This window comes from Rhinoderma darwinii, chromosome 6 (assembly GCF_050947455.1).
Source record: "Rhinoderma darwinii isolate aRhiDar2 chromosome 6, aRhiDar2.hap1, whole genome shotgun sequence".
In the NCBI taxonomy this organism is placed as follows: domain Eukaryota; kingdom Metazoa; phylum Chordata; class Amphibia; order Anura; family Rhinodermatidae; genus Rhinoderma; species Rhinoderma darwinii.
The window spans coordinates 111,469,418-111,485,646 of record NC_134692.1 but is presented as its reverse complement, the minus strand read 5'-3'; the positions used below and the strand labels follow the sequence as shown (position 1 = coordinate 111,485,646).

Sequence of the window (16,229 nt, the reverse complement as noted above, 5' to 3'; positions counted from 1 at the left end):
CTGTAGGGGGCTCTGAAATTCCTGATGGCGGCCCTGTGCCCTGTCTTCGGGCGTTTACGTCTCTGACCTCCCATTGACATCAATGGGAGGCAGAGAAAGCGTATTTCACAGCGTGCAGGCATCTCTGTGTGAACATAGCCTTTTACAGTCATGGACCCATTACCACCCACCCACCATGGGCCAACACTTGCATGGGACTGCGGTGCTTTGAGCCCCCTCTGAATATTAGTAAGAATTAGGTATTTAACAAGGGCTGACACCAGTTGTTACAGAAGTTTACTGCGCAGCACTTTCCTGTCATTTCCTCACATACTTTCTAGTCAAATACACTCATAGTTTTCTGCCATTTCCCTACGTACTTTCCCGCCCCCTTCCTCAGTCCAGGCTCGGAGTTCATGCACTGACGTAGGACTCGCCTCTGGGTGTGGACGATGGTCAGGAGCGCGCTGCTCGCGCCCGTCCTCCTTGAGTGAGTGCTGTGTATACCCGCCCGCTATACAGGAGGCTACAAGAAGAAGAAGGACGTCGTCACCTCCCTGTGCTGCCTTTAGAAGTAAGTTTTACCTAGTCGTGTTTTATCCCGGCTGTATCGCTCTTCTGGTGTAACTTGGCGGAGATTTGAGATTCCCGGACGGAGACCTGTAATTCTGAGTGAAGAGACTGCTGCTATGTGGTAACATCTTCTGTGCTGTGGGACTCGTGGAAAAGAGTCGCTATGGGAAAGACTTTCGAGCGGCCATATGTAACCAATAATGAATTTGGGCGTTATATTAGACTGTCTTCTTTGCGACATGTTGGAGTTTTGCAAGTTGCCTCCGATAACCATAAAATGTCTCCTGCTGTATAAGGTGTATGTTCAGACCGCTGAGGACATGTCAGAATAACATAGGCTCATGTATAAACATTGGCGCAGTGGTAGGAAGTGGCGTATACACGTCTGATATGTGTTTTTATTAAGTTTTTGTTGCACTTTGTAACTTTTTACACTTTGATGGATTTATAATTGTTGATAGTTCGGCCATGTGTCTCATAAGTTTTTGTGCAACGTTCTGTGTACACGAAAATTATCCAACTTTATAATGTTTTTGTTTCAACTCCTTACCGTCTTCAAGATCTCTGCTTGCTGTAAAAGGATTTTAAATTTTTTTTACATTCCGAGACCGATAACCTCTACAGACCTAATAGCACAGCTGAGTGTTTGCTACAACTGTATCTAGTCCTGTATGAGGGATGGCTCTGTTCACATCTGCGTTCAGAGCTTGGGGTGGTGCGTTCGGTAAACTTTGGCATAAAAGTATAGTGAAGCATGCAGTGTTATTCTTAGGCCCTGTTCACACTGAGTTTTTTTGACGTGGAAAACGTGCCAAAAAACATCCAAAAATGCCTCCCATTGATTTCAAGCGGAGGCGTTTTTTTCCTTGTTAGCGGAAAAAACACTCGCAGGGAAAAAGTGACATGCCCTATCTAAGGACGTTTATGTCTCTGACCGCCCATTGTCATCAATGAGAGGCAGAGAAAGCGTGTTTCGCTGTGTTTTTGCCCTTGGCGCTCCAATGGGCGCGAGCAAAAAACGCGGCAAACGGTGTGCAGGCAGATCAAAATTCCAAACGTAATTTTGAGGCAGAACTTTCTGCCTGCAAAAAAACTCCGTGAACACGGCCCCGTGTGACTGTGTTCAGGCTTCCTGTGCTGCTCGTGTTGGCGTGTTATCCCCTAGCCCTTTGCTGTAAGGGAATTCTTATTTATAGCGAACGCAGACCTTGAAAATCTTGAGCAATTGAAACACACGGAATATAGCTTTTTACACACAAAACGCCTATTAAAAGTGGTTTCCTACTAATCGCTTATATAATATGCCGCACATGTCTGTGGTGGTCCAACTATTGTGGCCCCCATTGATTCCAAGGACTCGTTCCAGGCTGAGAACTGACAGCGCATCTGTGATCTCCTTCCATTAAAGTCTGGGAGATACGGAAACAGATAATCGCTCTCACTTCATTTTATCAACTAGAAGTGAAGTTTTACTGACCCAGTTAGGGTACCATGGGCCCCGGGCACTTTTTTAGGTCTCACCCCCCCCCCCCCCCCGAACTCTGATGACGCTGTACCGTATATATTTGCAGATTTCTGATTAGGCGGCCACAGATCTGGCACGGTTTTAATTTTGCTATAAAAGCAGAATAATCCATATAGAAGAAAGAAAGCAGAATACTTTGAGACACTGAAGTGGTCTTTTTATTTTATTTTTTTATTTTTACGTCAATGGAGTGGTGTGTGAAGGATTCTTTTTTGCGGGAGGAGTTATAGTTTTTATTGTCACCATGTTAAGTACCATATAATGGGTGAATTGGAAAAAACTGAGATTCCTCCATTGTTTTTTGGGTTTAATTTTTACAGTATATATTTACCTTCTCTTAAGGTAAAAGTAGATTTAACATATACTTTTACTTTAAGAGAAGGTAAATCTATACAGCCCCAGAACCAAGCTCGGTACCTATATATACAGCCCCAGAACCAAGCTCGGTACCTATATATACAGCCCCAGAACCAAGCTCGGTACCTATATATATATATATACACACAGCCCCAGAACCAAGCTCGGCACCTATATATATATACAGCCCCAGAACCAAGCTCGGTACCTATATATATACAGCCCCAGAACCAAGCTCGGTACATATATATAACTCCAGAACCAAGCTCTAGCTAGAGTGTGTGTGTGTCACCAGTACATATATACAGCACCAGAACAAATACAGTTCAGTACAGAGATCATTTGCAAATTCAGTTTAACCCCTGCTGTATAAATTTGTACGACATAAAACGACAGCTCCCAGTATAGCCTGAACAATGGTTAGGATATGCTGGGAGTTGCTGTTTAACAAAAAAGAATGCTACCATCCGTCATCTCACTGCAGATCATACAGTGACTACAGTACTGATCAGTCACAGGGAGAATAAACATTTACATTCAGTGACTCACAGGTAACATCTCGGATTCTTTTGTTCTTTTTCTCTTCTCCATCCGGTACAGACCTCTATGATGACTTCTCTCAGGCACGGCCCATTTATGCAGTTCACAGCTCAGATGTCTTCGACTCCTCACTTTTCCAACATTTCCGCACCTGTAAACGATGATGAGATTCTCATGATGCCACACTCTATGCTTCTAAATATAATAGTATCATACAAAGAATATAATAGTACTATACACAGTGCCCCTGAATATAATAGTACTATACAGTGTGTGTGTGTGTGTGTGTGTGTGTGTGTGTGTGTGTGTGTGTGTGTGTGTGTGTGTATATATATATATATATGTGTGTATAGGAGACAGCATATCTATAGCACTACAACCCTATAAACTATGGTTAGGATTAGATACAGTGGCTCAGCACAGCATCACACATGATAGGATTAGATACAGTAGCTCAACAGATAGTATCACACATGATAGGATTAGATATAGGGACCAGCTCGCTGACATTGCGGTTCCAGCGCTGGACCCAGAATAGGTAAGTATAAGAATTGTTTTGCTTTTTTATGTGTTACTAATTATATTTGTGTGTTTGTGTTATTTTACAGGTTCGGTTGTTGGATTACGTAGGATTCGATGACTACTTCAATGACAGCATTTTTTTTTTATTCTCAATAAAATGGTTAATGAGGGATGTGTTTTTTTTTTTTTTTATTTCAATAAAATATTTTTTCTATGTCCTTTTTGTATTTTTTTTTTTTAAACTTTATTATTACCGCCTTATTAATGGATGCTGGCTGACAACATCCATTACTAAGGCGGGGCTTAAAGAGGCTCTGTCACCAGATTTTGCAACCCCTATCTGCTATTGCAGCAGATAGGCACTGCAATGTAGATTACAGTAACGTTTTTATTTTTAAAAAACGAGCATTTTTGGCCAAGTTATGACCATTTTCGTATTTATGCAAATGAGGCTTGCAAAAGTACAACTGGGCGTGTATTATGTGCGTACATCGGGGCGTGTTTACTACTTTTACTAGCTGGGCGTTGTGTATAGAAGTATCATCCACTTCTCTTCACAACGCCCAGCTTCTGGCAGTGCAGACACAGCCGTGTTCTCCAGAGATCACGCTGTGTCGTCACTCAGGTCCTGCATCGTGTCAGACGAGCGAGGACACATCGACACCAGAGGCTACAGATGATTTTGCAGCAGCATCGGCGTTTGCAGGTAAGTCGATGTAGCTACTTACCTGCAAATGCTGATGCTGCTGCAGAATCAACTGTAGCCTCTGGTGCCGACACGATGCAGGACCTGTGAGTGACGTCACAGTGCTGCACTGCCAGAAGCTGGGCGTTCTGAAGAGAAGAGGATGATACTTCTCGTCAGAACGCCCAGCTAGTAAAAGTAGTAAACACGCCCCGATGTACACACACAATACACGCCCAGTTGTACTTTTACTTTTCAACACGCCCAGTTGTACTTTTGCAAGCCTCATTTGCATAAATACGAAAATGGTCATAACTTGGCCAAAAATGCTCGTTTTTTAAAAATAAAAACGTTACTGTAATCTACATTGCAGCGCCTATCTGCTCCAATAGCAGATAGGGGCTGCAAAATCTGGTGACAGAGCCTCTTTAATGTTAGCAGATGCAGAGGCTAACACTAACCCCCATTATTACCCCGGTACCCACCGCCACCAGTGGTACTGGGAAGAACTGGGTACGAACCAGTACCCGACCATCTGTAGTGATGGTCGGGTACTGGGTCAGCCCCAGGCTGGTAATGTCAGCCTGGGAAAGGCCAAGAACAGTGACCCCCCTGCGGTAATATGAGGCTGCTGCTGTTGTATCTGGCGGGGTCCCCCCCCCCCATTTTTCATAACCAGCTAGATACAAGAAAGCAGCAGCAGGTTAACATTACCAGGGGGGAAGGACCACAGTTTTTGTCCTTTTCCCAGCCTAATAATACCAGACTGCGGCCGTCCCATTACCCGGCCATCACTACCCGGCTTTTCCCGACACCCCTGGTGGCGGTGGATACCGGGGTAATAATGGTGGTTAGTGATAGCCTCTGCACCGGCTAACACTAAGCCTCGCCTTCGTAATGGACGTTGTCAATCAGCCGGCGGCTATTACTAAGGTGGTAGTAATAAAGTTTAAAAAACAAACAAAGATATTAGAAAAAATATTTTATTGAAATAAAAACCACCCAGACAACCCTAATTAACCATTTTATTGACAATAAAAATGCCACCATCGAAGTAGTCCAACGACCAAACCTGTAAACAAACACCACAAAAGCAATTGGTAAAACATGTGGTAGGCTTAGGTACAGGGCCCATGTGTGATACTGTCTGTCAAGGCAGGCTTAGATACAGGGTCCAGCAGACAGGATCACACATGGGCCATGTATCTAAGCCTAGCATGTGCTTATGTAAGATGCTTAGATACAGGGCCCAGCAGACAGGATCACATAATCTGTGATCCTGTCTCATGGGCAGGCCTGCAACATTGTAGGCTTAAAGGGATTGTCCAGTCCCTAAACATTGATGGCCTATCCTCAGGATAGGCCATCAATAGCTGATGGGTCGGGGTCCGTCTCCCGGGACCCGCCAATCACTTGTTTTGAAGGGGCTGCAGCGCTGGTACAACAGCTGCTTCCTCTTCATTTCCCTTACTGGCTCACTGTGAATCGCCGACACGGATTCACAATGTGAGCAAGTGACCGGAATGAAGGTGAAGCACCAGCTCTCGTACGGGCGCTGCGGCCCCTTCAAAGCAGGTGATTGGCGGGGTCCGACTCCCAGGACCCCCGCCAATCAACTTCAGCAGACAGGGATATTAAACTTGCCCTCCTCTTCAGCCGAAGCGCACCGGAAACAGGAAGGGAAGTACTGTAGTTACTATAGTAACGGGCCTGCGGCTCCGGTTACTATAGTAACTTTTTATTGATGTAGTGCAGCCCCTATTGCTACGCCACTAGTTGGGTGAGAGGTTCTGGTTCTCTGAACCGGCTGTAATTTTAAGGGTATGTTCACACGTACACGTCCGTTATGGCTGAAATCGCGGAGCTGTTTTCAGGAGAAAACGGCTCCGCAATTTCAGACGTAATGGCAAGTGCAGGCGCTTTTCGCTGCATCCATTACGGACGTAATTGGAGCTGTTTTTCCATTGTGTCAATGGAAAACTGCTCCAATTACGTCTCAAGAAGTGACATGCACTTTTGACAGCGGTGCGTAAAAAAAAATGACCGTCGGCAGATGTGTGCAGACGCTTTGGAGCCGTGTTTTCGGACGTAATTCGGGGCTGAAACGCCCGAATTACGTCCGTAAATAGGGTGTGTGAACCCAACCTAACAGCCGCTAAGGGAGAACCAGGGGAAGCTGGGCCCCCTCCCAGCCTCGGGCCGCGGGCACTTGCCCAGATTGCACTCATTATAATCCGCCCCTGTTCACACGTATAGCAAAAAACGTTTTAAAATACAGCGCTGTTTTCAAGGGAAAACAGCTCCTGACTTTCAGCCGTTTAGTTAACTAGCGTTTTTTGCTGTTTCTTTACGGCCATATTTGGAGCTGTTTTTCTATAGTCAATGTAAAACCGCTCCAAAAATGGCTCAAGAAGTGACATGCACTTTGTCGTGGGAGTTTTTAATACAGCCATTTTGAAAAAACGGCCACGTAAAAAAAACACCCTGTTGAAACGCAACATTGTTTTTCCAATTGAAATCAATGGCCAGATGTTTGGAGGCATTCTGCTTCCAACTTGTCGGCTGTTTACAGCTGAAAATAAGCCGTGTGAACATACCCTAATTGGGATCATGATGTTCTCATTTGGTAGACCCCCCCCAACAATAACATTTTTCATTAGGGATTCGGGGGAAAACCCCTCTAAGGGTAGGTGCACACGTAGTGTTTTCAGGCGTATTTCGGGGCGTTTACGCATCAAACGCCTGAGAATAACGAAAGTAGAACGCCTACAAACATCTGCCTATTGATTTCAATGGGAAATATGACGTTCTGTTCCGATGGGGCGTTTTTTCACGCCTCGTTTTCCAAAAACTGCACGTAAAAAGACGCCTGCGAAAAAATGTGTGTCCATTCTTGAGCTGTTTTTGGTGCCGTTTTTTTATTGACTCTAGAAAAACCGCTCCAAAACCGGCCGTAAAAAACGCCACGAAAATCACGAGTGGCTTAAAAAAAAAGTCAGAAAATCAGGAGCTGTTTTCCCTAGAAAACCGCTCCGTATTTTCAGACGTTTTTGGTTTTGTGTGCACCTACCCTTATTGTTCCTCTATACCGTTTCTGGGAATAGGTCATAATATCGGGAAACATTACACACAAGGAAATGACTGGTTTAATTAGCTTTTTATACTTCGGCCCTGATGCATTAAACCTATACAGTATAATGTACCTATGACGATAGCTGTTTTTTTACGAATTATCAGCATGTGACATATGTACTTGAAAATGTCAAATATTTGTTGTAATGTAAATGTGAAATATGCGAGAGCTAATAGACGTCACAAGTCTTTTGCATCACAATCCTCATACGCAGTCCTGCATAAATCCCGGGAGGCAAGCAGATAATGCTCATAAAAATTTGCAACTGATGTCTGTTTTTCTGAGTGGTTTTCTATTTGTCTGTGGGAATTCTTCTTAAAGAAGTAACTTGCCGATTGGTGGGTGTCCGACATCTCTGACCCCCACCGTTTACGAGAACGGGGAGCCAGAAGTTGCCTGAACCCGAAGTTTGAACCGCTCGGCAGGCCGCTCATTCGCGCTGCCGCTCCATTCATTCTCTATGGGAGCATCGGAGATAGCCGAACATTTGAAGCCAAAACCAGGACTGGGTCCAAAACACGAAAGATCCAAATCTTTCTATTGTACCTTTTTCTCTGTGTAGGTTCCACTCCTGGTTTGGGTTTACAAATACTGAAGCAAAAGAAAATAAACAAAACCTTACCAAAATATTGGCAATGCAATATTAGGCCTCCTTCACACAGATTTTTTTTTTTTTCTGTTGCTGAATTTGATGCAGAAACTATCGCCATCAAACTGCTGAAGTCTCCCATTGATTTCAAGCCGTTCGCGGGGAAAAGAAAAGCAGCATGTGCTTTTTTGCTGTGGTTTCGCCTCTGACCGCCCATTGAAGAGCGTTTTTAGTGGCGTCTTTTGCCAGTGGCCCTCAAAGGCCACGGGTGAAAAACGCGGCAAGAAAGTGCAGGCAGGTCAAAATCAGCCGAAAAAATTCTAAATCAATTTTGAGGCAGATTTCTTTTCTGCCTGCAAATTCCTCTGTGTGAACTAGGCTTTAAATGCAGTGGTCAATAGCGACTGTGGCATGTAAGCTGTTAAAGAGGCAGGTGCCCTGCTCGGGGTGCCGATGATTGTCTTGGCAGCGTGGGGACTTGATGAAGGCATGCCCGTTCTTTCTGCGGTTTGGGCTCTGGGGCCATGAACTGACCGTGAAAACCACGGTCGTGTGCATGGCACCATAGGAATGAATGGGGCTGCAAAGCTCCCGTGGATTTTTGGTGGAATTGCGGCCGCAAAAGCACGTGTGCATGGGTCCTAATAGGAGCCTTTGACAATCACGATATACTGTAATACAGATGCGTAGCTAGGTTCTCCTGCACCCAGGGAAAAGATTCAGTTTAGCGCCCCTACCTTCAACTTCTTTGAAGACCTCTCCTTCCCCTCTCCATGTTTGCTTTCTCTACCAATCAATGAGGTGTAGTTTTTTTTTTTTCGTAATTTGAACATAAAACCATTTGTACATCTTACAAGCCATATTTAGAGAAAAAGGACTCCTTCGTTGAGCGCTCTTGTGTTAGAGACACCACCACATATCGCTACTATTGATGGAGTAAAACTCCAAAAACATCTACTGGAACAGTCTTTAGAAAATAGATTTATTGCTGAATAAGGAACATGCAACACGTTTCAACCTCGCACTGAGGTCTTCGTCACGCCTCTAAAAAAACCTTACAGATGCTGTTCATAAATACCCTGGTGTAATCAGTGACGCTAGTCAAATGGTGTAGGTAAAAGTTAAAAAGTGTTAAATGTATTTAATTTTTTTTTCATACACTTGTATTAAAATAATTCATAAATACAATGGTGAGTTGTTAAAAACAGACGAGTGCTGGTACAAAGGCAGTAAAATGTTATAACCATTCTGTTCTAGGTATCTCAATGTGTCAGTAGTTTTTCATATTACTTTCTTTTGTATACATTGGTGATGTCAGAGTTCCTTAGGAACGTGAAGCCAACTACTGATTTGCTGAACTCTTCCCTAGCTTCATCGGTTGCCCGGATACTAATAGGTTTCTTCCTCTAGAGTGGTAAGAACGTGCTTCCCGTTCCTGTTTGGATTACGCCTCCTTTTATATTTGGGGGTTCTTATTTATATTCCGTGCCGACTTCTAAAAGATCGGATGAGAGGGGAACCCTTTTTATCAGCTTTTTTAGATGAAGTTTCCCCCCCATGAATGGTAAACTATATGACCTTCTCAACAGCAATGGTTGAATGCTTAATCCAAATGAAAAAGATCCAAATTAGCGGATGGGTATATACAGCAGATTAACATCATATGGCCACTTCTTGAAAAATATAGACCATAAAGCTTTCATCACATTAGAGAATATAGTTAAAATTTGATTAAACAAATAAAAGAGATCCTCGAGAAAAAGGTGTCAAAATTCCAGAGATTGGTACCATTACGCAAATGATCATATTCACACTTTAGAAACAAAACTGCGCATGAATGACTTCAGCAGCAACTTAAACGTCAATGAAGATAAATATAAAGAGAACCGTATAAAATAAAAAACAAGAAGGCCTCCGACACCATACGGAAAGAAAATATAGCAGGATTCGGTTGATAAACATAGGAATGCAACTACACAACAGAGAGACCAGAAAAAGTGCTATGGTAATAATAAAATTCTCAATAAGGTGACGAAGGAGAGAAAAGAAAAAAACGCACGCACGGTCAAATCCGTACAATCACAAAGACCCTGGAACCATGGATCCCACCAAACCCCAATCTACCAGCTCTCCCCCCCAGGGGGGTGGATTTAATATGCCATACATAGAATCCCCAAATACATCCATCTCCCTTTGACAACACCTTATTCACTAACCACAATTCAATAGAAGGAATAAACACCACCATTCTCTGGGTAGGAACACCATACAAACACTGAGGGTATGTGCACACACACTAATTACGTCCGTAATTGACGGACGTATTTCGGTCGCAAGTACCGGACCGAACACAGTGCAGGGAGCCGGGCTCCTAGCGTCATAGTTATATACGATGCTAGAAGTCCCTGTCTCTCTGCAAGACAACTGTCCCGTACTGTAATCATGTTTTCAGTACGGGACAATAGTTCCACGGAGAGGCAGGGACTCTTAGCATCGTACATAACTATGATGCTAGGAGCCCGGCTCCCTGCTCTGTGTTCGGTCCACTACTTGCGGCCGAAATACGTCCGTCAATTACGGACGTAATTAGTGTGTGTGCACATACCCTTAGGAAGGAACCCTCGCCGATTTCCCCACTAGTTCTACACTTGAATGTATTTGACCACCACTACCTCTACTATAGATTCCCCAGATCCATCGCCCCACAGTACTCTAAAAAAACAAATATCAGATAGTCCCAACACCATACATACCCCCCCCCCCCCCAAGATTCCTCAAAATCAAAACCATATGATCGCCAAATGTTTCCAACTGCTACCAAACAAGAAAGATCGACCAACAAAAATAAAAGGAAGATCCGTGGTTGTAGAGGGATACACAGAGCCCGACAAAAAAAAAAAAAAAAACGGAAGTTCAGGATGACATACAGATAAACGAGGATTGACACAAAAGCAAGGGAAAAATACACATTTTTAATCTATAATCCTATACTCTGAGGGTATGTTCACACGAGGGCGTCCGTAACATCCCCGTAATTTCAGCCGTAACGGCATGTGCAGGCGCTTGAACGCCGTGTCAATTACGGACGTAATTGGCGCTGCTATTCATTGGAGTCAATGAGTAACGGCTCCAATTACGGCCAAAGAAGTGACAGGTCACTTCTTTGACGCGGGCGTCTATTTACGCGCCGTCATTTGACAGCGGCGCGTAAATTACGCCTCGTGTGAACAGACAAACGTCTGCCCATTGCTTTCAATGGGCAGATGTTTGTCAACGCTAATGAGGTGCTATTTTCGAACGTAATTCGGGGCAAAAACGCCCGAATTACGTCCGTAATTAGTGCGTGTGAACATACCCTAAAGGAAATAGAAATAAAACTCCTTTCGAAGGTTCTATCATTCAGCCTGACGCAGAAAACAGATGAATTTCAGCTTGGCCTTAATTTCATAAGAAAAATGACACTCCAACGTCCTTTCACGACCAAAGCGAATAGACTTAATTATCACCGTAGCAACTTTTTAGAAACCTACACTTTGGTTTCAAATTATCTCAAAACCATCAACAAAGATGTATCACCACATGAGAACCTAGATAAACAATAAAAAATAAAAAATGCTCTAATAGAACTACAAAAGAATGTAAATATAGTTATCAGAGCAGCAGACAAGGGAGGGGGAATTGTAGCTCAAGATCAAGATACTTATACCAATGAAGCATACAGTATCCTATCTGATCCACTTTTATTGAAATTTTTTAGGAACAGACCCAACCACTCTATTCGAGAGTTTAATGCATTCATAAAAAAAGGCATGTGAAAAAGGTCTCGTTAAGGGTCAGTTCACACATAGGTTTTTTTGACGCGGAAAACACACCAAAAAATGGGCGAAAATGCCTCCCATTGATTTTAATGGGAGACGGAGGCGTTTTTTTTTTTTTAATGGGAGGCAGAGAGGGTATTTTGCAGTGGTTTTTTCCCCGTGGCGCTCAATGTCTGTGGGTGAAAATCGGCGTGCAGGCAGAGTTAAATCTGGAATTTTGAGATTTTCTGCCTGCAAAAAACTGTGTGAACCCAGCCTAACACAAAAGGGAAAAAACTTTCCAAGTGTCAAATCCAGAGACACCTTTTTGTTTTTTCTTATTTTCTTTATTTATTTTAACCACTTGCCCAAAGTCCATAAAGGACCCTCCAGGACGCCCAACAATAGCAGGCATACACCCTTGCCAGTTATCCAACTATATAGATCGACATTTATAGAACCTTGTCATCCAGCTCCCCTCCTAGCTAAAGGTTTTAACAAGTCTAATCAGGGACCTGAAAAAACAGAGCTGGCCTGAGGACTGCCTCTTAATTTCCTTGGTAGTCCCATCCCTATACTCTGATATAGGAAATAAATTGGGACTGGAAGCCACAAAAAATATTTTTGGGAGCTGGATTGAGCTTTCCATAAGGACCAAAATGTCCTATTAGAGGGTTTGAACTTTATTTTGACACGTAATGTCTTCAAATATGAAAAAAAAAAACAGTGTACCTACAAATGAAAGGCACTGCTATGGGGAGTCTAATAGCACCCAGCTATGCAAATTTGTTTATGGGACATTTCGAGTCTCTACATATTGAAAATGATCACATCTACAGGGAAATACTCGACGACATGTTCCTTGTGGGGTCCGAGCGATAAAGTTTGTAGCTACCGTAAATAAAAACTGGGGTTTACAATTCACACCAACCCTGTCCAAAATGAGTATAGTCTTTCTAGACTTAGAAATAAGTAATCAGGGGGCGTGGCTTAGCGGCGCATGTGAGTGGAGGCATAAACCGGAGCTCCCGCTGCCGATATCCTGCAGAATCATCCTAAGACTCACTTCTCCTACCGGAGACATACCTGAGGAGAGAGGGGAAACTGTGGTGATCAGGGAGACGTAATTCTGGACGCATCGGAGGTTGTGATGACCCGGTCCAGGAGATCTAAGACGGCAGAGGACGGTGAGCTGGGGGCGCAAGATGGCGCTGACATGTGCTCCTACGCAGTGAGCAGGGATGTGAGAGGGGCGGCGGCATCACGGCTGGAGCGCTTTGCCAGAAGAACCCCTGTGAAAGGTGATAAGAGGGAAAGGATGGCGGATGGAGGGAAGGAGCAGGCTGGCCGTTCAGGATCCAGATTTGAACCGCTGCGAGCGCAAATGGAGGCAGAGGAGGAAGAGAATGGGGAGACTGTTTCAGATGACTCAGGAGGAGGATTAGATCGGGGCGTACAGACCCTGGACAAACCGGGCCCAACGCTGGCAGATGTTTTTTCGGCGGTAAGCCTGAGCAATAGCACACTAGCTAAACTTACCTGCCAGGTGGGGGGAATTAAGGAAGATTTGTCCATAATACGTCATGATCTTCAGAAAGTGTCGGAACGTACGACAGCGGTGGAGGGTCGAGTCAGTGAATTAGAAGACAGAATACTGCCTATGAGAAGAGAGGTGAATGCTGTGGCGGTGGACGTTGCGTATCTTTTATCAAAAACCGATGACTTGGAGAACCGCTTACGTCGAAACAATGTCAGGATGGTGGGCATCCCTGAAAAAGTTGAGGGGTCCAATCCAGATGCCTTCTTCGAAAAATGGCTATTGGAGGTTTTTGGCAAGGAATCGCTAACCCCATTGTTTGCGGTGGAAAGAGCCCATAGAGTGCCCACACGACCGGGCCCACCTGGAAGGCCACCGAGACCGGTGCTAGTGAAATTGCTTCATTATAAGGACAGAGATCTGATTCTTCGGCAGGCCCGAGAAAGGCAAGACATAAGAGTGAACGGGGTGAAAGTGTCGTTCTATCCGGATTTCTCTGCGGAGATACAGAAACGGAGGCTGCAATTCCTGGACATTAAAAGACGACTGAGGAATCTTCGAGTTCAGTACTCCATGTTGTATCCGGCTAAGCTCCGAGTGGCGGCGTTGGGATCCGTACAGTTCTTCGAAAATCCGAAAGATGCGTTACGATGGCTGGACAGTCACGAGGCTCGCCTACGACATGATCCGGAGGAAGCGACGGCGTGATCAACAAGTGGATGGATGAAGTTGGGACTCTGCCATGGTGGGAGGAAGATGACTCGCACAGGAATATAAGGCATTATTTTCTGCATTTATATGATGTTTTTTTTTTGTTAAGATGAAGTGTAGATCTCATCGTTGGCGGGAGGAGAGGAAAGATGCTGTCAGTTTAAGGGCAGAATTGAATATAGGAGTCATAAAAATGCTACTTGTTTATTGAGGAGAAGGTGGCGGGAGGTTCTTGGTTTTTGAGGTCAAATTGTGGAAACAGATGGATTTCTACAATGTGAAACGGAAGCTGTATGGTCATAGTGGTGAAGTTTTCTTCACCAGCCCGGGCCCTCTGAGGAGGGTACGTTTATGGAAAGTTGAGTGGGAGGGGGTGGTGGGAGGGGGGATGTTTGGGAGGGAAAGGGAGTTTGAAACGCAGTACGCTCTGATTGTCATTGGGAGTAACGGAAATAGCCATTGTCAAATGCAAAAAAGATTCAGATGGGGGGTAGGGTAAATCTTCTGTCCTGGAATGTGAGAGGTATGGGGGAGGTAACAAGAACTGGCCTGACGAGATTCGGACAGTACATGATGGAAGCTGGGTTTATGGATATTTGGCTGGCAAAATGGCCCTCTGCTACGCAATATTCGTGTGTATCATCTACATATATATCATTATCACGAATAGACCTAATGTTTAATAATGGAATGGGGATGGAAGGGGTGGAATACTTACCACGAGCACTGTCTGATCACTCTCCGATGCTACTTAAGCTTCGAACAAGTTCAGAGATGGGGGGTTTGAGAATGCACTGGAGGTTGAACCCGTTCTGGATACGGTTGGTGGGAGAGGAGATAATAAATATGAGTCTGCGAGAATACTTTGAGTTCAATAAAGGTACGGTCCCTACGGATATTTTATGGGATGCTATGAAGGCGAATATAAGGGGAGTGTATATACGGGAGATCTCGCTCATTAAAACGAAGTCGCGACAAATGGGTCAACATCTGACAGATAGGGTCACAGTAACAGAGGAGAGGCACGTTACTAATAACACTGCGGAAACACTAGCCCAATGGAAGGTTGCTCAGAAATTGCTTAGGGAACATCAGCTGGAACAAGCAGCTAATAAAAGATTATTTTTACAACAAAAATACTATGAGAGGGTGAAATGGCGGGCAGACTGTTAGCAAATATGGCACGGCCGATGCGGGAAAGTGCGTTCATTCATCAGTTGCAGACAGTGCACGGGACTCTGGTTGGAGAAACAGGGGATATATTAGAGGTGTTAACATCATTCTACATGGAACTGTATCGCACTAAGGTGGACTATTCGGAGGATCTGCTGTCAGAATATCTGGCAGAAATGACATGGGTTACCCTGGGGGAGGAGGAGAGAGAGGGATTAGAGGAGCCAATTACGCTAGAGGAAATACAGGAAGCGTTAAGTTCTATGGCAAACGAAAAGGCTCCAGGGATAGATGGTATACCAACTGAATTGTATAAAACATATGGGGAGACGGTTCTGCCGGAGTTACTGGAAGTGTTCCAGGATAGTTTCACCAGGGGGCGTTTACCGCAGACAATGTACGAAGCCGTTATAGTCGTAATCCCCAAGGAAGGGAAAGACCGGAAACAACCTGACTCATACAGACCGATATCTCTATTAACCACGGACATTAAAATTTTTAGCAAAAGTACTGGCTAATAGGCTGTCGCGAGTAGTGACTAAAATTGTGGGGACAGAGGGACAGATCAGTCGGGATTCATGCCATCGCGCTCTACAGCAGTTAATCTACATAGACTTTTTCTGAATTTGCAGACAGATGCTCCGGATGCACGGTGTAGAGCAGTGCTGTCTTTGGATGCCGCCAAGGCATTTGATAGTGTGGAATGGGGGTATCTGTGGGCTGTCTTGGAACGGATCGGCTTTGGAAGAAAATTTATAAAATGGGTACAATTATTATATAAGGAGCCGGTAGCTAGGATAAGAGCAAATGGAAGGATGTCAGATTCCTTCATACTGGAAAGGGGAACGCGACAGGGATGCCCACTTTCGCCACTACTATTTGCGCTGGCAATTGAACCCCTAGCCAATATGGTAAGACAGCATCCAGGGATAGAAGGGTTTCGTTGTGGGGAGCTGGAGGAGCGCATAGCACTATATGCGGACGATATCTTGATGTTCCTGGGGGAAATAAATTACTCACTGCCAGTGATAATGAATGTATTGGAGCGATTTGGTAGATTCTCAGGACTAAAAATTAATTGGAATAAGTCGGTGTTGTTGCCACTCCA

General features: G+C 44.4%; 1 protein-coding gene across 1 annotated transcript in view; it reads left to right on the top strand.

Moving 5' to 3' along the window:
- The first annotated feature begins 416 nt into the window (after positions 1 to 416).
- Positions 417 to 16,229, top strand: part of LITAF (lipopolysaccharide induced TNF factor) — a 46,573-nt gene continuing 30,760 nt past the window's right edge. Inside the window, exon 1 of the mRNA XM_075830111.1 lies at positions 417 to 553. The gene's annotated coding sequence lies outside the window, so the exon portion shown is untranslated. The remainder of the gene's footprint in view (positions 554 to 16,229) is intronic.